Source organism: Numida meleagris, chromosome 2 (assembly GCF_002078875.1).
Source record: "Numida meleagris isolate 19003 breed g44 Domestic line chromosome 2, NumMel1.0, whole genome shotgun sequence".
Classification (NCBI taxonomy): Eukaryota; Metazoa; Chordata; class Aves; order Galliformes; family Numididae; genus Numida; species Numida meleagris.
The window spans coordinates 65,278,771-65,299,885 of record NC_034410.1 but is presented as its reverse complement, the minus strand read 5'-3'; the positions used below and the strand labels follow the sequence as shown (position 1 = coordinate 65,299,885).

General features: G+C 39.6%; 1 long non-coding RNA gene across 7 annotated transcripts in view; it reads left to right on the top strand.

Annotated features, from left to right (window-relative positions):
- LOC110394527 overlaps window positions 1-13,620 on the top strand; it is a 78,881-nt gene extending 65,261 nt beyond the window's left edge. For 4 of the 7 annotated variants that reach the window (XR_002435691.1, XR_002435690.1, XR_002435687.1 and 1 more), the window contains 4 exons: window positions 3,071-3,152; window positions 8,769-8,925; window positions 10,409-10,624; window positions 12,394-13,620. This is a non-coding gene — a long non-coding RNA (uncharacterized LOC110394527). The remainder of the gene's footprint in view (window positions 1-3,070; window positions 3,153-8,768; window positions 8,926-10,408; window positions 10,625-12,393) is intronic. The other 3 variants (XR_002435693.1, XR_002435692.1, XR_002435689.1) reach the window with 3 other exon arrangements.

The following is a 21,115-nucleotide window of genomic DNA, read 5'->3' as shown; positions in this document are numbered from 1 at the left end:
GCTTCATTAATTGCAAGCATCTGAGATAACTGGAACAATGCTGAGAGAGTAAAAGAATAGCTCCAGTCTATACTCAGGGCATGATCCTTGCTAGAGGTATCATTATCTATCCAGAAGTAAAAGTATTTTTCTACTGGAGTTCTTGCAACACATCTCCCTGAGTGAGACGATGATGTTTGTCTTGCCATTCTATGCAAAGTGAAATGACAACTCTGGAAGCTCATTTATACAAAGAAGCAGGCTATCAGATTGGAAGCAAACTGTGCCTGGCTTTCGTGCCCTTTCTCAGATCTTATGCCTTGTCTGATATAGATCTAGGTCTCACTGCATCTGTTTGGAAAATAACATTTCAGTCGGACTAAAGATAGCACAACTACAGGGCTATATGTCAAGAAATAGGAAAAAAATATCGAGAGCTAAGTAGAGCCTGCAAGCCTCCAGTTGACACCTTGTTCCCATTATACAGTATTTATGCGTAGCATTTATGATGGGAGACAGCATTTTGGCATTGGGAAAAAAGCTGGAAGTTGTGCCACAAAATAAATGCTCGGAGCTGATTTTCAACTTGCCTTTTAACGTGGTGCAGATTTTATATATTATGCGCCTGTGGAGCAATACAGTGAGTAATAGTATCACAGTATAATATCAGTTGTAAATCACTGTGATGTACATCTGAACAACAAATGAAGTCCATTCAAACTGTTCAGATCTTCACCAGTCAGAAATTATCAGCCCAAGCAAACACTGTACCACATCCTCAATTTTTCTTTTGTTCAAACTGCGAAAGTATGTTCTTCTTGAAACACTGTACTTACAGATCTTTTTTCACCTGTACTGTTTTTCACAGAGCCTTGAGACATAGCAGGGAAAGCCATGTGCTCAACCTCTTTTCTGCCAGGCTAAATTTCTTCAGACAGATGTCCCTTTCCTTTTGGGAGAACCTGCAGTCTAACAACAAGAAAATAAATGGGCAGGAAAAAAAAGTATTTAGTCATTCATTGTGGATTAGTTGCATATGTAGTAAACTGAGCGCTCAGTTCTAACTTTAAAATAGTTGCATATGGATGAAGTCACACTATGAAGGGGCTGGAATACCCTTGCTACGATGTGGCTAGAGTGTTCCACCCCACTGTCTCCTTGGCAGGGGCAGAAGTTCTGGGACAGTTGGACTTTGTGGGGTCTTAAATTGTCTCAGAAGCTCTGTGAATTGTCTGTGAGCTCTTGTCTGTCAGATCCACAGGACAGCACTCTGTAAAGGGAAAAGTCTTCCACCAAAAGAAATAAATGTGAGCAACATCTTCTTAATTTGTACAGAATTTATATGCAGTATATATAAAATTAACTGAGCAAGGAGGACTTTTGCTCCAATGACAGTGCCTCAGGCTCACCTTATACACTAACACAATCCAGATGAGGTTTAGAGCAGCCTTGAGGCTGTACTAAGCAAGTTACCCATTCCACATCTCGTTTACAGACCCAGGAGCTGAGAGACTGGAGGAGGCAACACTATCTCCTCCCTGCTCATGTTTGAGCATACCATCTCTTCAGAATCCTCTCACTTTAAAGTATCCCATTCAGGTGGCTCAAGGAGTGATGGGACTGACTCTTCCAGTTGTCTACCAGATCTGAAGGCCTCTTATAGCTCAGCAATCCACCATTGCCCTGTGTGAATAGCTGGCAGAGGGGAGAATGTGGGTTGGAGGAAAGAGGTGATTTCATTTTGACAGTTGAGAATATATATCAAATGTTACTATGAATCTAGATTCTGAGCATCCTAAAGCTCAAGGGATTTTAGCCCAGACCTTTACATCATTCAAGCTAATGTGAAAAACTTGTTTCCTAAAGGAAATGTTAATAAGGCTAATAAATATAACCAGTTTCGGAGGGTAGAAAATACACTGGGCTGACTCTTGCCATGGCTGAATATGATGGCACCCTCTGATTTCAAGATGCCTAGGTCAGCACGATCTTGGATAAAAGTTCAAATCAGTCCAGGACTGGCCAGGACTCATCAGTGGTACACCATCCTCTGCACATGGACTGGGCAGTTTGGAGCCTGGAGTCTCAGTTTTGACTGCTAGAAGTAATTGAATCATTTCAGAAAGTTTTTGCTGCATTTTTTTCTTCATGCAGGTAGCTCCATGGTACATAAAACCATAGAATCATTAAGGTTGGAAAAGACCTCTGAGATCATCAGGTACAACCATCAGCCCATCTCCACCATGCCCACTAACCATGACTCTCATGTGCCACATCCACACATTCCTTGAACACCTCCAAGGACGGTGACTCCACCACCTCCTGGGCAGCCTGTTGCAATGCCCCACCAGTCCTTCTGACAGGAAATTCTTCCTAATATCCATAGTTTTGTGCTCAGGGTTATGGATACTATGATTCTGGACACACCTTCAAGACACACAGTTTTCAATGCAAACCCAAGGTGTTTTTTTTTTTTTTTTTAATCTCTTCTTAGTTTCGTACATGCCATAGAAAGTCCTTAGCTGATAATAAGGCTTTTGTTTATGCTTTTGTTGTAAACTGTCACTGTTTGGTTTAGTGAATACATATTGTGGTACTACAATATATTGCATTGCCATGGACCTCCTGTGAAAATGACAGAGGACTTTGTCTCTGAAGGCCATTAGCTGGTAATATATTATGAATAAACAAACGCACAAACAGGCAGTTCTGCAGTTCCTCACCCTCAAAGCTGACTATTTGAGCCTCCTTTTTTCTTAAATGACTCTTCTTAGCTGTTACATGGGTGGGTGGACAGATGTTTGCAATTATGTCCATATATGTGGTCCACAGGTATGCCAGAGCTGAGGAATCTGGCGCTTTGTGAAATATTTTCAAGTAACCAGCTGCCGCATTTCTCCATGCAGCCAAACCACACCAAATGGAAATGTACTAAAAGAGATGGGTAAAGTGAAGTACTTTTTTAAAAACAGAAAAATGACTCATACTCATAAAATATAATTACTGTAGTAATTCTTTAAATATACTGACCAACAACTGGGGGAAATTTCAATTGACCGTTCATCTGAGTAATTTTTGCTTCATCTACCAGCAGGCTGGAACTGGAAGGGGAGTTGAAAAGGACCTATACATCTGTGGATGAGGGGATCACAGCCTGTGTCAGAGCACCTCAGGTACGCTCCCCGTGGTGCCATGCCATGCACCAAGTTTGCAGTCGCCTGCAAGCAGTGACAGGCTGGGACTGGGCTTTACCCTTCAGCAAGTTGTGGTGCTTAACATTCAGTCATGAGGTACTCAGAAAGACAAATATGTTATGAAATAAGGAAAGTGGAAATTCCCGGATTTTATAAATAGCTATTAAGTATACACTGATGACATGCTTTCAGTTTTGCTGGCATTACAAGTTGCTGTGTAATTTTTTTCCATTATCTTGTAACATTCATAGCCCACTGTGCTATTTTGGGGAAGCTACCTAAGAAGATGTGTCCTGGATACTGAAATGTAACTTTGTTACTCTTCACTGCTCTCCCCATCACCTGCCATTGTACTGTGTGCTTTGTCTACCCTTTCTACTAGAGTATAGAGCAGGTAAAAAGCAAGTGTAGAGAATGCAACCAGACAGAAAGGCAAAAAAGGAAGTGGAAACAATCAATGGAAGTTGAGGTGCTTTCATGTTTCCCGTGTGTGCATGCCTATATGAGCATGCATGTGCTGCCTGTGTTATGCCAGGCTTTCAAAGGAGTCTAGAGTCCAGTAGCTGTTATCCAGCCTCCAGGAAGCAGGATTTATGTGCCTGTGGTTTTGTTTGAGAAGTGCAGACAGAGAAGAGTCTGTGTGTGCTATATTTTTTGCTGTGAGAAATTATAGTTGTAGAGCATTGTCGATTCAATAAATAGTTTCTGAACAAAACTTCAGCTTGTCAGGAAGTGGGTGACAGATCTGTTTTCTTTCTTTTCAAAATAAGCCATTAGGAAATTGTCTTCTTCCTGCGTGTTTTTAAAAAATGTGCAGAATTTGATATCAAGATGCAATACTAGTGCATAAGACTAGACTGATAGATCCAGAAGCAGAAGGCTAGTGTTCTGTATTTGGCTTCCTGTGCCTGTGCTGTAAGAGGCAAAAAATACACATATCCAGAAGACACAGCCCGCAGATTTATACAGTCTGCACACCTAGCTGAAGCAGGATCCATTGATTTAAATTATTTTTCATATTTTTTTAAATCCAGGACTGGCTTTATTGGGCGCCCAAATTCCTGGACTCAGCTCCCTAGTTGAGCTCAATTTATTGAACTTTCATTCCTAAGCCATGACATTTTGCGTAGGAGTCTTTGGACTATTCCCATAAATGGTGTCATTCCCAGTAGCGCAAGTGAGCTGTTTCAGGTGACTCTAAAGAGTGCTTGGTGATATAAATTTGCACCACCAACACCAGCGGGAATTTTTTAAATTTATTTTAACAGCAAGAGGATTCCTCCCATTCTGACAATGAGATTCTATCTTATTGTGAGGTATAGGTCTTTGTACTTAGATCATATCATATAAATATGATATATTTAAATCTGTTAAGAGTCTAAGGAAACAATCCAGATTTACATAGGTATTTTATTTAGATTGTGCACTGTAAGTGTACTGTAGAGGGCAATAAGTACTGAATTTGTGTGTCCTCCAAGTGACTTGACCTCCTAAAACTGATGCTTATTATGTTGTCTGGCTAGTTACCCAAAAGTCACTATTCTCAAAGTCGTAAGCCAAACATACTTTAACAAGAAATTAAAAACTGAAAACATTGAGATAAATAATTTTTAAAGCATTGAAAACATTATAAATCTTTGGGAAGCACCCTGTATTGCCTTTAAGAAGTTCCTATCATTACATGAGACATCTGAAAGTGTTTGGGATGCAACAATGCAAAACAAATAGTATTACTCACTTTCATTTCAATCTTGGTACAAATACAAAATCCTGCGTTGAATAGTCCAGAATTTGCAGAAACCACAGATGGTGAAAATAGGGCTTGAGGGAAAATGCTTTGCAATGAAACAATGACAAAATGACAAACAACACTCCCACACCACAGGACTATAATAAAGTGATTTGACAGTGTGTGCTGATGAAGCTGACATTTTGTGGCAAAGAACAACAGCTATGTTCCACCCTTTCTGGTACTTTTTTTTCAAGTGTAGTTGTGTGGGAAGAAGTTCCCTTTGGTTCCAATTTTTAAGCCAGTGTAACATCAAAATCATAACAGAACCATGTAAACACCAGCACTTTTTCAGAAGTTGCCTCAGAAGATCAGCATTGAAGTATTTTATATACCTAGTAGGCACACTGTGTTGCAGGAATTGACGTGTCTTCAGAGCCTGTACAAAACTGCACACTCTTCACTGCCTATAGTAAGGGTAGCATTCACAGTTTATCATAAAATTCTCAGTAGTTTTGTTTCATTTGGGGTTCTGTAACAAGCTGACATGCTGGTAAAATTTCAACTGAAACATGAGATGTAAAGCCAAGCAACAAAAAATTGTGTTTTATTTTCCTAATTACCATCTACATCAAGTTATTTGCATAAACTCTCAAATATACTCTGCTTTAAAATAACAAACAAAACCTGAGTAATGGAAGCCGTACCAAAGAATTATCCTCTAAAATATTTCCATTTGACACTTCTTCTGAAAGCAAAACCATTTTTATTTGTGGTAGTGTGGGCCTGGTTTTTCCACACATACCATGAATGGTGCTTGAGGTTGCGTTACCACACTTACGTTACGGACAAGAGGAAGATCTGGTCTACATGCAACATCATGAGCACCAAGAAGCCTGTGTTCCCTTCTGGGCAAACACTGGGACTAGGGAACACATACGCATGTGATTGTACACTACACCCCAGTGTCTTGCCTGTAAAATGGGAACCTCCCTGTCTTCTCAGAGCAAGGAGAGTAAGAATCCACTGGTGTTCTTGGGATGTGGTAAAGAAAGATTTCATACAGGTAACCATGAGCAAATGCCGCCATCAAAGTCACCCAGCATTTCAGCAGTTTCTGTTTAAGCTGGTACCAAGTTTTCCATAACAAGTAAAATCTCTCTTTCTTCATGGTCAGCATGGGTGAATTTTGTAGGGAGCATCTGGTAACACCCCTCCACAGAGACTTACTCGGGTGGAAGATCCTGCTTTGGTTTTATGGATCTTGGTTATCTCAGAAAGGATCTGGTATCTTAGAGCAGTTGGAGTAGGTGCGGGGTTTTAGATAGCTTTGCCTGCATATCATGTTTTCACTTGCTTATTTTCTCAAATTCTTGAGAAGTGTCAATAAGGTTGCCTACCTAGAAGAAGTTTTTTTACATTGCCAGTACCATAGTAGAGGGGCAAATCCAGTTGCTGCAATAACAAAAAAACAAAAGTGGAAGAGAATTTTAAACAGGAAATAAAAAAAAAAAAAGAGGATCCCAGATGAAAGAGGTGAGCAAAAGCCTGACTCTTCCAAATTGGACCAGCCAGCTCTGCACTTTAGTCACTGCCTCTGGGAGCTGCTTACCCTCTTGGCAAATATCTCCCTGGCCTGGGTCAACTGGGTGAGGAAAAACATACACTAAGATGGCTGAGACCCCTTTGCAAAAGGAGGAAAAAAAACTCCTTCTTGGACAGCTTTTTGGAAAGCTATAAAATCAAATGCAGTTCATAACACATGCTGTGTGATCAAGCAGAGCTTCCCCTTGCTTGCCAGAACTCTGCCCAGGGACCAAGAGGTCTTTTAAAAGCTGCCTGTGGTATTCTAACGTTTGCTTTCATACACATTAAAATAGATTATTCTGAGGAAACTAACCCAAAACATCTATGTGTTTTAATATATCATATTTCTGATTACTGGTAATTGCACTAGATTTCTAAGAATATTCTGCGCCATCTCCCCATCCCTCTTATTTATCAGTTGCTTTATTAAAAATCCTGTGGTTTTTTTGATGACCTGTTTCCTCATCAAAACCTTGGAAGTCTCAGATGATTACAGCATCCCAGCCTTCTCAAACAAAGCTGTCTGCCAACATAGCAATTAATTAACCTTGCTGACCAGCCATGCCCTTTTAAATGTTTCTTACATTCAAAATTATATATAAAATAAATACCTGATGATTCATTGTGCAAAGGAAATTTGCATTATTGCCTGCTTTAGTCAGCAACTTTTAAGCCTTACTGCTTTCTTTGTGAGGCAAAGCAATAAAAGCAATATAAGCTCATATCTAAATACATAAATCAACCTTGTGCCTGCCAGGTAGTTAGCAATGTTGAGGGTTGGTTGGATAACTAATTGACGTCTTTCCACAAGGAACACTTCCTCTGGTAGAACATCCTGTCCAGACAGCAAATACAATGGGAAAACAAGACCACTGTGAAAGATGCAGAGACTCAGGAAAACTCAAGTTGAATATGTCCATGAGCAAGAACATCTGACCTGTATTACCCAGCAAGAAAGTGTTGTGATAAATATAGCTCTGCTTCAGAGTCTGCTGGCAATTATCATTCAGTCTGATATATGGTTGTTTACAATACGAGTGAACCTGCTTGTCTGGGAGACTGACCTTGGAAGACATTCCACCATGACAATCAGAGAAGGAGATTTAGGAGGTCATTAAAGCCTTTTACACCTTAGCCAATTTGACAAATGAGCCCCCACAGATGCCCACATGCATAAAACTCAACATATCCTGTCTAGAAATAATACCTACCATGTTTGTTTCTGGATGGACATCCTTGTCAGATTTAAGACTAATGAATTTCATATGTGTCAATTTCAACTATTAATTTCACTGTATTTAGTCTTTTCTCTGTAACACCTCCAAAAGAACAAGTGCGACCAGAACAGCTCTTTTTAGAACTGAACAGATTTTTAAAAATGAATATTTACAAATGTTTGGGTTTTTTTTCCCCAAATTGTTTTAGCATTTCGATGACAACAGACTTGCCATCCCAGTAGGTATGCCCAAAATGTGTAAACACAAACACAGTAATTTAGATTCTCTGAAACCGAGAAGGATATGGAAAAAAAAACTTTGTCTTTAAAAATGGCTGTATTTCATCTAGAACCACAAGTATGGTAGGGCATCAGTTATTTAAAAAAATCAATGAAAGAGTAAGCTAAAGTTGTTTGTGACCCATAACTGTGCATGCTTGTACTGTAAAGACTGGATTTCCTTGAACCACGGAACTTTTTTTCTGGGTTTTGGCAGTTAAATGCAAAAAAACCTTGTGGTTTCACAAAGAAAGGTTTGCGGTGCAATATACACATCTCAAAATATATTTCCTTTTCAAAGTCCTGAACTAAAAGCTTGTTGTACAGCAGAAGAGTAGGGAGGCCAACTGTACAGCAGTAGTTCATGCTAAGGACTTTTATCATGTTTCCTTGAATGAGAGACCATTGCCGAGCAAGCATCTTTCTTTCAAAAAATGCCACGGGTTCCTTTTCAATTGAATTACCACAGGACAGGGTCCAGAAATATTGGAGTTTTTTCACAATGCCAAAAAACTAAGTGAGGATGTTGAGACTCAAATTGGTATGAAGGAAATATCTGGCTAAGAAATGTATGTTTGTAGGGGGCTGTCAGGTTCAAATAAAATTCTAGGAAATGAATTTGGATTGACAGCATGACTGATTTCTCTTCATTTACTTGCACAATAAGCCTAAGTTTGAAATCAGTCTTACCATGATAAATCTTATACATATAAACACTTCTAACTAGTACTTTATTAATACAGATGGAGGACTATCCAATAAAGTAAAATATTTTGCCTTTAAGATACTTTTCATGCTCGAACGCTTTACAAACCATATGTTATTTCTACAACCTCCCTCGCTCTTGGATGTGCTCATCGGACTGAACCCACAGCCCTAGGTGGGGATGCAGAGTAATGCCCACTGCATGTGTACCAACGAAGTTATAGACACCGAGAGAGGTAAGGAACGCCTTGTTTGTTGACAAGCTTGAACACTTTTATTTCACTGGTATTTTAAGGTTCATCAAGTTGGTTTTTTTGGAGTTAAAACTGGACAATTTGATTGGCATCCAAATGGTTATTAAAAGCAGCAGATATGTTAAAGAACAATTCTTGTCATTCTTGTATCAAAACTAAACTAACATTTCAATAGGAAGAAGCTATAATTTCACAACATACGCAGTGCTGGGCTGATGTTTCTTCTCGTGTAGAAGTGAGAACTAGAGAGTAAGTCCATCTGAGTGTGACACAAGCACTGTCACCAAATGCACTTTGCATTTAGAGAAAAAGCACTGGAGCCTATGAACTCCTGAGCACTTCTTGCTGCATGTGCTTGTTTTCCATTCCCATGGCTGCCGGTGTGAAACAAGGGCATCGCATTCCACATGTACAATTTGTTCAGGCCTATATAAGACAAACTAGGACTTTTGGTGGAGACGGGAGCAGAGCAGTCTGCCTGATCCACCCAAGTCAGTTCAACAGGAAATAGAATGGTAGAAAATTGGCATCATGTCATTTCAAAGGACGTTGGAATAGCACACAAACAGCAAAATGCAGATGAAGTAACCTTGTCAAAATAGAGATCTTTGCAATTCTAGCAGAGTTCAAGCTAGCACTGAAGGTAGCCGTGAGGTGAAGGAGATGGGGAGGTATGCAGAAGCACAGCGGCCCCAACATTCCCTGGCACCAGATGTGAACCATACTTGTGATATGGAGTCTCATTTTTGCCTCTCTTCCCTATAAAAACTCCAGTCCCTGCATTAGGGACAGACTGTAAAAGGTACCATCTCCCAAACCTGCAGAATAACTATCCCAGAGGAGTGAAGCAAGGAGGTACTTCTGAAAATCCCAGTCAGTGGTCTTTTGTGCATGTAAACGACACTGGAAATCTGGCTCTTAGGTGATTAAGCCACCTTCTACCAGCAGTTAAGTATTCAAAATGAAACAGTTTATTAGGCATCAGCACTCAGCTCTGAATGTGTTCGTCAACCAAAGCATGGCTGGTTTCACTAGATCAGCCTATGGTGAATGTATGGCAATGTGCTTCTTGGCTGGGAGGGGAGCAGTACAGCCTAAGGGTTAGGCCACAAGACTGAGACGGGACTGTGCATTCTGCCTCTGGTTTGGCTGTGGCTGCAGTGCAAATCTGGACAAGTCATTTCATCCTCTTGTGCTTCCTGGTTGGAACCCGTAGGCACTAATGTAACACGAATAATAATAGGCAGCCATTTATAGTAGTTACTGCTAAATTATAAATAAATGATTAGAAGGTTTTTCTAAAATCTTGTTTCTGTTTCTCATCACACATTTCTAAAAATAATCTATAATTTTGTAAGTAGTACAGAAACAGGGAAATAAAAGAGTGAAAATAGTTAAAGTGCTTTGAGGTAAAATACTGTTTCCCTTATGTAAAGAATATCTCAGTATTTTTACTGGCTTTCAGACCAAACGTGAAGAAAAGCCAAACACAGAAGAATTACTACAAGCAAAACATTAAGAGCAGTACACAAGGAGGTGTGTGGGAGATATCCTGCATATATTAGTTGGCAAAATGGATTTCTGCTGAGCTGAGCTTCTTAATAAGAATTACTCATTGTCTGCAGCTTGGACAACTTGCTACATCATGAATGTGCATGTATTCATAACAGATGACTCTGAGGTAATGGAAACAATTAATTCCTGTGGGGCCTTACATTCTTTATAGCCCATATTTGCATGAGATTTGTCTATTTGCAAGGGAAAACAAAGTCACTGGGGTTAACTAAGGGGTCAAATAAATAACTAAGATTGGATGGAGTCTGTGTTCTGCCAGCCTTCTTCAGGCAGGGAGTGTTACTCAAATTTGCCAGTGTTCCTTAAGAATAAATTAGAGACACAGTGGAACCATGCATGAGGAAGAATGGGAGATCCTGACTGTCACTAAATGGAAAATAAATATATTTCCCAAATTATATTGTTTTCTTTACTCACAGAGAATGACAAGTGGAATTTTCACATTAGTAGAATGATTTTGAAAAAAAATGAGCCAAAGGATGATTTATCTTATTCTGAAAATATTTTTAGTTCTTTGTTGTTTCTTGTTTTATCACAATGCAATGATTGGGTGAAAACTGCTCTACTCACAATGGGGAATCACCTGTAAGCTATTTCACAGGTGTCAGAAAAGAACAAACATTCTGAGGATGTGCATTTTCCAAAACTATATTTTTGCCAAGGCAGTTCTTTTTACTTGTATAAATCTGTAGAACTTTTGATGGAAAATAGGAATTTTAATTTGAAAAGAGAAAGAAAAAAAGGAAAAGAGAAACAAAAAAGGGAGGGGGAAAGGGAAAACGAAATGAAAAGGGGAAAAATTACATGAAAGAAAAAGAAGAACACACACACACACACCAAAAAACAAAACAAAACAAAAAAAAAAAAACAGAAAACTTTCTTAGAAGAGGCCAGCAGGTGGGAGTGTTGACTTTATCTCCAAGCATTCAAAACAACCCGATTATTTTTCAGTGAAAGTGCAATTCCCAGGAAATGAGCAAATTAATCTTATCTGTGTTTTGCTACTTTTTAAGATATTGTCCTTTATATCACATACCAGAGTGAGCCCACTTTCAGAAGTATTGCATTGTCCATATATTGCTTTTGGAACCATGTCTTGTTTGCGAGATAAGGGAAATTCTCATTTGTCAGGGTTTTGCTGATCCAACTTCAATACTCACCACTCCCATAGGTGACTGGGAAACTACCATTCACTCTAGCAAAGCTACTTTTATTTTTCAAGAAATCGGAATGGTTGGAGACAGAAAAAAAAAACATGACAACACCTGTATTTACAGAGAGAAATTTGTGGGCAAAGAGAAACGGGAGTGTTTGACATAAATATCTTAGGATTGGTTTTAAAACTTGGATGTACTTTTGGAAGCTCAATTGCAATTGAAATGGAGTAACAAAAGGAAGGTAGGAAAGAAATAATGGAAGGAGAGTTATTTCTGTGGTAGAATGGGAAAGTGAGGATGAGTGATCTGTAATGCCAGTGTCTCTAGCTCATTCTTTGCTTGGCCAAGAAGACACCTAGCACCAAGGTTTTCCACTGTGCCATTAGTTTGGAACACCTCTATGTTTGTGGTGTCCATGGTTAGGTATCTATGAGCTCTGGTGGGATCACGTAGCAATTGAATCCATTCTGCCGTTATTCTGCAAGCTGGAATTTAGCCACTACCCTATGATGTGAAGTATGGCATCACTGACTGTGTCTTAGCTCTGTTTCTTCCCAGGTCAGACATAGGAAGTAAGAGCAAATTATTACAGTAGCAAACAAAACCTGAAAAGAAAATAATTTTAAAAAATTCCACTTTAAATATCATCTTAAAAAACTCCACATTAGCAGAGGTTTCAATGGCTCTGGTTTTAGCTTAATTTTTTTTTTTTTTTTAGGTTACTCAATAGTACAGGGGAGACATACTGATACTACTAGTGCCACAGACAACAAGAACTGAAACAAACTATAAAACGGTAATTTACACTGCTGAGAGAGAGCAGAACGCTCCCACAGTTCTGCCAACACACCTCCTCTCTTTCGTGCTAGCTGAATTTCCACAACACCCATCCCCATGCAGAGATATCTGTACACATTATCATGTGTTGTGGCATCCCTTGAACCTAAACAACGAAAGGATGTGTCCCCTTGGAAGAAGACAAGAACTTTTAACACCTGTGAACAACATCTCCCACCAACTCAGCACCTCTGTATAGGGAGGGACGCAAGTGTCATGCCAAAGTATAAGAAAATATTTTTCCCCACCATGGGAACAGTTCTGTCTATACTGCAATTTCAGTTTCATCTTTAATGTTGCTCTAGCATCAATCTTGAAATAATAAGATCTAGTGCATAACATTTCCATTTGCACTTAAAGTACAAAAATAAATAAATATGAAATTTGTATGGCAGGTAAAATAGACCTGAATTGAGAAGTTCTATCAGCAATGACTCATGGTAGTAGTTTTGTACAATAAACAACAGGAGTCCTCAAAGGTCTATCTTCTTCCTCTGGAAGCCTTCAACTAGTATAGACAATCCAGCTGCTTTTTAAAACCTAACCTCTCTGCCCCTTCAAAGAAGCAGATCCAGCATTTCCACATTCATTCATTGGTGTTGGGATTCCCGAAGAGATTGTGTGTTGTATGTCCATCTCCTACCACAATTCTAACCACGCTGAGAACTGTTAGGAAGAGAATTAGTGGAACAGAAACCAACCTGTATCCTTTATGAAATGATTTAGATCTTTGCTATGAATCACCTGAGATTATACGCTCCGTAGTAAGACTTTCAGATAAAATACAATGTAAAAATATCTTAGTACGTAGGAAAGACTGCTTTCTAAAAAGAAAATAGGTCTGGTACTTCTTTTTGTCTCTCTTTCCTTAAGCATTTATTTGGATTTAAATCTATTAATGTTTTAATTAAGTGCAGAGTACTTTTTTAAGGTCTCTAAGTTATTTCCATTTCCAAAAGTCATTTTTGGATTCTAAGACCACCAGCCTTACAGCTGTTGGCCTCACTAGGAGCTATTTTAGTCTAGAAAATTGATCATATGCTACTAATTCACTTACACTGTTCAGAAGATGCTTATACAAAATCTCTCTGTCTAGGTTAAGGTCTTGTGTTACACCGATACCCACAGCATTTCAATACTTCCCACTTAACCTTCTTTTCTTTTTTTTTTTCCCATTTTTTCAGTGCAGCTTGCTTCTTCGACTCCATAAAAAGGAAATCCACATTTAATGCTTGCATCTGCAATATCATTATTTCAATTTGCTACACCACTCACTTTAATGTTTTTCAAACTGCATGTGGATAAAAAGTGGAATACTGTAAGGGTTGATATTCCTGCAAAGTGGTTCTTAAAAGGCAAGGCATATTTTGAGGGAGGAAAAAAATCTACTCTCTGAGGTTTTGAGTTTGACACATTGTTTTGCAATGAAATTCTGATTTAAGCAGAATAGTTTATCTCAGTACTATTCCCAAGGGCAAATAGAAAGGATTATGCTGAACAATGTGTGTTTTTTAAATTAAGAAAAAAATATGTTCCTGCACATATATCAAGAGCTATCTCATAACACACATAGAAGCTGCTACATATTTCTTCCAAACATTATGGTTCCTAGTCTATTCATGGCTAACTACACAGAGCTTTGATTTTTAACAGAATTTAGATATTTTATATTCACTTCTTTTTCAGTCTCAGTTAGTTGTAATCTTGAAAGTCAGGTCTCCAGTTTATCCTCCGAGCTCTCTTAAAAATGAAATCATTAGTCGCACATTGTTTACTGATATTGCAAATTACAGATACACCAACTCTTGTAGATCAGTACCCACAAACCTCAGGGATCCTATGAGACTTCACAACAGTTTGACCAAACAGATACTGAAGTTGAAGCTGTATTCATTTATATATTTAATGTATTACCAGTTAGATTTAAAGATGGATTTCTTGGCACTTTTTTGAAATTAGAGTCAAGTATTGCTTTTGGAGTAAAAGTGAAGTTATTGTCATCTTACACAATAGTCAAAATGATTTGCAAAGATTAGCAGCATAGCACCGGAAGTTCCCTAGTAGAAATCTACACTTGAACAGCAGTTTTCAGTGGCTGACCATCAAAACTAGAAAACTGTACTGACTGGATTTTGATAGGGATCAGCCCTAGAACCAAAAATATTCAATACAATCTGTAGTGGAAATGGTAAGTCACGGCCTGAACCAGTGATTGAGCACCTGGTGGGAAGGCAGGGCCAACCCAGGGGAGCTCAGGTGCAAACAATGTGTCTGAGTGACTGGAATAGTTGGAGCCAAGATCCACCCCTTCCCAGACCTCAGTTAAGGGTTGCCAGGGAAGGTAAGGGTATTTTGTTGGAGATCCCTGTACATCTGAGGCCTTCTGAAGGCAAGCAGCTTCTTTCTTTTATTTCTGTGTCGCCAGCTTTGAGTAAATTCTCACTTGCTGTGGCCTAGGACCTTGCTACCTTGCTGTCATTGCTGTGCTTTCCGTTGTGTTACATATGCGTAACAAATTTGCAACCCTAAAAAGTATGTGTTCAAATGAAAGTGAAGTGTGGAGTAGAGGATGTTCATTACTGGGGAAGTTAAAAATTCAAAGCAACTTCAACAAATTGCAGTGATGGTCTGGATAAAAAAAATAGGATCATATTTAGTAAATGCAAGATGTGATATTCAGGCAGAATTCATCAGACAAAAATGCAGGGCAACAAGTGATTTGCAAGGGACGCTTCTGTAGAAAGGGCTGGGGAGAACATGCTGACAATATACTGTATGAGAAACAATGTGTCATGGTGTTGTAAGGCAGGAAGACATGCTGCTGTGTTCCAGAAATACAGGTACAATTTGAAATATACACAGCGTGATCCTTTGCTCTGCTTGGCATTAGGAAAGACTGATGAGAACTTGGTTTTGGAAATGTTACTACAGTGTGGTTTGCATGAGTTGTGGTTTCCTGAATTATCTTCACTGAAGATAGTCAGGTCTAGAAAACAAAATCTCTAAGAAATGTTTGAAAGAATTGAATTTGTTCAGCCTAAAATAGGGAAAATGTGATAAAAGACTGAAGACATAACAGGCTGTTGCAATGAAGAAGGAAATAATATCTTCCCTCCATTTTCGCAGATTAGCATGGGAAGCATTTAAACAGCACAAAGAGCATTAAGGTTAGATGTTAGGACAAACTTCTCTTTCACCAGTGATAGAGCAGCGGAGAGACCATAGCACAGAAACAACCACAGATCCTCTGTCTATTAACAGGCAAGGCAGTCATGGCTGGAATAACTGATCTGCACTGAGGGTGGAAGATGGATTTAATGAACAATAAATGTCCATTCCATGCAGTACCGCAAGCTGGATTTTCCCATGGAGAACAGGGATTTGTGGTTTCTTACCAGGGAACTTCAAATATTGACATCCCAAATCAGCAGGCTGCAGGACAAGGTAGGTGCCTCATTCATGACATGGGAGGAAGAGTGCAGGCACAGGGGAGTGCTGGTTGTTTGCGTGGAAGGAGATAGCAGTGCAAGGAGGGAGGGAATACAGTCTGGAGATGAAAATCGGGAAATGGAAGGATATTACCTACTTGCTGCTACTCAGTGATAGCTGTAAAGAAGATAAGACTGGCCTGAATTCAACTCTGCATGCAGATAATTCACTGATTGGTATGCTGCAGCCAGGGTAGAAACACATTCTCCAGTGCTAGAAATTACTAAGCTTCCAAAATTGTAGCTTGCTTATACTATAGCTTCCAGCTCTTTTGTTCTGTTCCCTTATAATATTATGCAGAGCACTAAAAGCTTTAGCATTCTCTCCATGCTAAAAATTGCAGCTGCCTTATCTTTCTGACAAGTCTTGAAAGTTTTCAACTTTCCACTTGGGGAAAAAATGTATAGTAATATCTCCCCAGTAACTGGGAGATATTCTGTTGGAATCACAAGACTTACTCCTGAAGGGATTCCTGATAATTCTAGGTGGATTATGTAAAATATGACCCGACACTGATTTTTACAAAGAAATCCGCACTGAGGGAAGCATTAGGTGTAGTTTAAAACACCCTCAGTGTGATATGATAGCAGTTATGATTAAGAAGTTTTCAAAACAGAGTATTCAGTAGAGGACATGTATCAGCTTGAGCAATGGATAACAAGTCTTCAAACATTTTCTTCACTTGTTTATTACTAAATAGGTGGATCAGTCATGAATGAAGTGCTTCATGAATGAGGTATCTCATTGACTTTAGAGCAGACTTTTCATTGGGAGAGTTCTGCCTTTTGGCCAAATTAGACACTTAATGTCTGCCACACAGTAAGTCCTCCACAGTCTTTGGGCAAAGGAATTGGAAATGAGATTTCAAGAGCTGACCAGACCAAGGTAGGAACCTGAGTTTCGATGACTACTTAATAGGCACGTATCATTATTGCCAGGAGTTTTGCTGTGTCAGTTGGACTTGGAAGATGCACTTGAAACTAATACAGTCTGTATTCCAATACTTGCTTTGATCTATTCTCATGTTCTTCTCTGTTGGGATCTCTGAAATGTCTCTCAGGTCTCTCTCCTGAGTCAGCATATGAGCAATTAAACAATTGCAGAACTGTCCGACAACAGTTACTTGAAAATAATTATTAGCTTTCTTGACTGGAGGTATTGAGTCAAATTAATATCTCAAATAATTTTTTGGATGCATCTTGCATGCTCCTCAAGTATTGCATTCTTCGGTTAACAAATGGCCTTGCAGATCCTGCCCGTGAAGCCAGGAATCCTGCAAGCTGAATCCCAGTTTTTATTTGTTTCAGCAGAAGGAAGGATAGGAAGTGGAAATTAACTCTGGGCCAATTTGTATTTGGACTGGATATTCAGCCACTTTAAAAGTGAAGCCAAATACAATGTAGAAGGGCAGTCTTTGACCCAACGAAAATACAGCCATTCGTCCATCCACACCTACGCATGGCTGAAGTTAGATAGTCCCCTCCAGTCTCACCAGTGTTCTAATTTAAAAAAAATATTCAGGGCTTACATTCAATTTAGGCTTGTAGAATTTTAGGCTGAAAGGAACTAGATCATATAGCATAACCTGTAAGTCACAGGCTGTTAAATTTTACTCAGTTGCCCTGTTAAGCTCAGTAATTTTTAGTTGACTAAAACATAGTTTGTACTTTGGCTTCCAGTAAGGCAGGCAATCTTTATTTGAATGGTAAAGAGGCAGAAAACTATTCATAGAATCATAGAATGGCCTGGATTGAAAAGGACCTCAAAGATCATCTGGTCTCAGCCCCCCCTTCTGAGTGCTGGGGGGGGGGGTATTATTTTTGTTTATGTGACTGAATGCATCTGTCGATACATACATGTTCTGCTTTAGTATTTGAGAACTAGGTTTTAGTTGCAGGATACAATCCTGCAAGTAAATAGGTGTAAGCCATTACACAGTTGACAAGACTCGCAACATGATTGGTATCTTGCTATGGAGAAGATAGGGGAAAGATGAAGGGGAGGAATGCACACAAACGCACAGGCCTGGTTCAGCTCTCCCTCTCACACACGCTCCTTTCAGAGTTCTTTCAGAGTTTCCACTTAAGAAATAAACTTTAGAAAAAAAAAAAAACAGGTCTTGTTATTAATCCCCTAATTTGCAAAAATACCTCAGATATGTAATGTTTTCCAAACCACAGTTTAAAGGCTCACATAATTAATGCAGCAATATAAATCACTGCTATTCTAGCTGGAAAAAAAGATGTGGCTAGTGTTAAAGTGGGTTTCAAAACTAGCAGAGTGAAAGAATGAATCACTCAGGCACATTGTTTACATTGATTTGAATGTTTTTGTTATATTAATATGAGCACACATCAATTAGTAAATAACTAAAAGTAAATTATAACTGCTGATATCTAAATTCCAAATACAACCAACATCTTTTTGGCAAACTAATTCAGTGCTCTTAGGGGAAAAGAGGTTAAAAAATAAATACTGCTTTTAACAGAAGTGGGGTGGCTTGTGTTTTATACCTTATTCTTTAAATCTTTTTAGAAATCCAAGTATGATTTGCTGTTTTATTAATACCCTGCCTAGCCTTTACTAAACACTACAAAGCATGTTGGACTTCCATCCAGAGTGCTATGGATCAGTGCAGCTGAATAGCCACTGGAGAGCAGTCTAAAAGCTGCAGTTAGGCATACTGATCATAGTTTAGCTTTATACTAACATATTTTTAACTCATACTGTATTTCAATTGCTTGTATTTATGCATCTTCTGCTGGTGTGGCCAACTATTGTTTTCTAGTTTCCTTCCTTACATCTCGAGTAGACTAAAATAGTTTCCAGGACTTCTGGAGGAAATTTTTTTTAGAGCTCCATCCAGTGAAAGCTTGATACAAAGCCATTTAGCTTAATGAAAGTCTTTCCACTGACTGAAGTAGTTTGCTTCCAACCTCATGGTTCACAGGCACACTGTTTAAATGACTACAATGAAGTTTTTGTTCATGAAATTACGTATCTATGTTGGTTTTTTTTTTCAGTGTGCCAGCCAGTGTTTTGGTTACCATAATTCTTGTTGATTATGTCTCTGAACTTGAGAGACAGCCTGCTTCAAAGTTCCCTGAGAGCTCGGAACAGGCTAAAGATGGGCCACTGTGTTTGCTGCACCAGATCTGGTGTCAAGTCCAGGGCTACAGTCCTTTCTTAAGCCAGGGTGGGTGCCACAACCTGGAGTAAGCGTGATCATGTCAATTGTATTGAAGACTGAGATGCCTAGGGGAAGAATCTAAAGGAAGATACCAACCATCCTCTCCTATCATAAAAAAAGACAATACAGATAAGCTAGTTATTTATAGTTGGAAATGTAATACCTAATTTTTAAATGAGGTTTTGCTTTTCCTTGGTGAAGTTTGCACTTGTCAGAAATTTGCCAGAAGAAAATACTGATTGAAAAGTGGGTGCGAAATTCTGCTTGGAAAAATGGGGTCCCACAAATATATCTACATATCCCTTTTTGTAGAGATCCTATTATATCCACTGTACGTTTCTGGCCATCCCATCTGACTCAGAGGAAGTTTCATTGGATGTCAGGATTGGGCCTTTACTTGAAGAATAATGCAGTCTAACAGTGAAAGTCCAACAGCTTAGAAATACAATAACAATTTGGTTAAAAGTTCCAGGAGTCTCCTATGGGCTTTGTCAGACCTCTGTGGTTTCTGTTTAGAATTACAGCAGATTTTTTCCAGTGAAGCATAGCTGCTGAATACGCTAGCCCCACGTGCAGAGTGGGAGGTTTCTCACATTTCCACCTTGCAGTCAAAAAGTTTTCTGGCAGTGAGAAGTGCTAATTTAACAAATTTCTTTCCAGTGCCTTTTTGCCAGCAGGCAACCAGAAACATCCCCAGGTATTCAAAGCAGAGGTGATGTTGGGAATGGAAAAAGGCAAACTTCATCCCAAGTAGCTTGAAGCCACTCCGGAAACTTTTTCCTGGGAGTCCCTGCTGGATTCTGCATAGAGTCAGTACATGGCCTGATACAAGTATGTGTTTAAATGGATGTCCATTCTGTTGTCATTACAGAGGAGAAAAGTGTACCATTTTGGATGAAACTCCTGAATGCGTGACACAGAAAGCCCATCTTGGTTAATCCATTTTCTACTGCATAGAAGGAGGGCAGACTTTGAATTGTTCAGGAGACTGGTAGGGAGGGTCCCTTGGGATTTGGTCCTGGAGGGTAAAGAAGTCCAGGAAGCTGGTCGCTCCTCAAGAAGGAAGTCCTGAAGGCGCAGGAACAGGCTGTCCCCATGAGCCACAAGATGAGCCGGCGGGGAAGGAGGCCGGCGTGGAGGAACGGCGTGGAGGAACTCTTTTTCTCCTGAGGCTCCAGGAGAAAAAGAGAATCTACCTCCTGTGGAAGAAGGGACAGGCAACTCGGAAAGAGTACAAAGAGGTTGTTAGGACATACAGGGAGAAAATTAGAAAAGGCAAAGGCCCAGCTCAAACTAAGCTTGGCTGCTGGGATTAAAGGAAACAAGAAACTCTTCTTCAAATATATTAACAGTAAGAGGAGGACCAAGGAGAATCTCCATTCTTTACTGGATGCAACTGGGAACGTGGCCACTGAGGACAATGAGAAGGCTGAGGTTCTCAATGCCTTTTTTACGTCTGTCTTTAAAAGTCAGACCAGTTATCCTCAGAGTACTCTACTCTCTGACCTGGAAGTCTTGGATGGGGAGCAGAATAAACCCCCTGTGATTCAGGAGGAAATGGTCTGAGACCTGCTACTCCACCTGGACTGCCACAAGTCCATGGGGCCGGACGAGATCCATCCAAGTGTACTGGGGGAGCTGGCGGAGGTAATAGCCAAGCTGCTTTCCATCATCTATCAGCATTCCTGGTCAAATGGAGAGGTCTCAGAAGACTGGAGGCTTGCCAATGTGACTCCCATCTACAAGAAGGGTCATAAGGAGGATCCGGGGAACTACAGGCCTGTCAGCCTGACCTCGGTGCTAGGGAAGGTTATGGAGCAGATTGTCCTGAGGGAGATCATGCAGCATTTGCAGGACAACCAGGGGAACAGGCCCAGCCAGCATGGGTTTGTGAAGGGCAGGTCCTGCTTGACCAACCTGATCT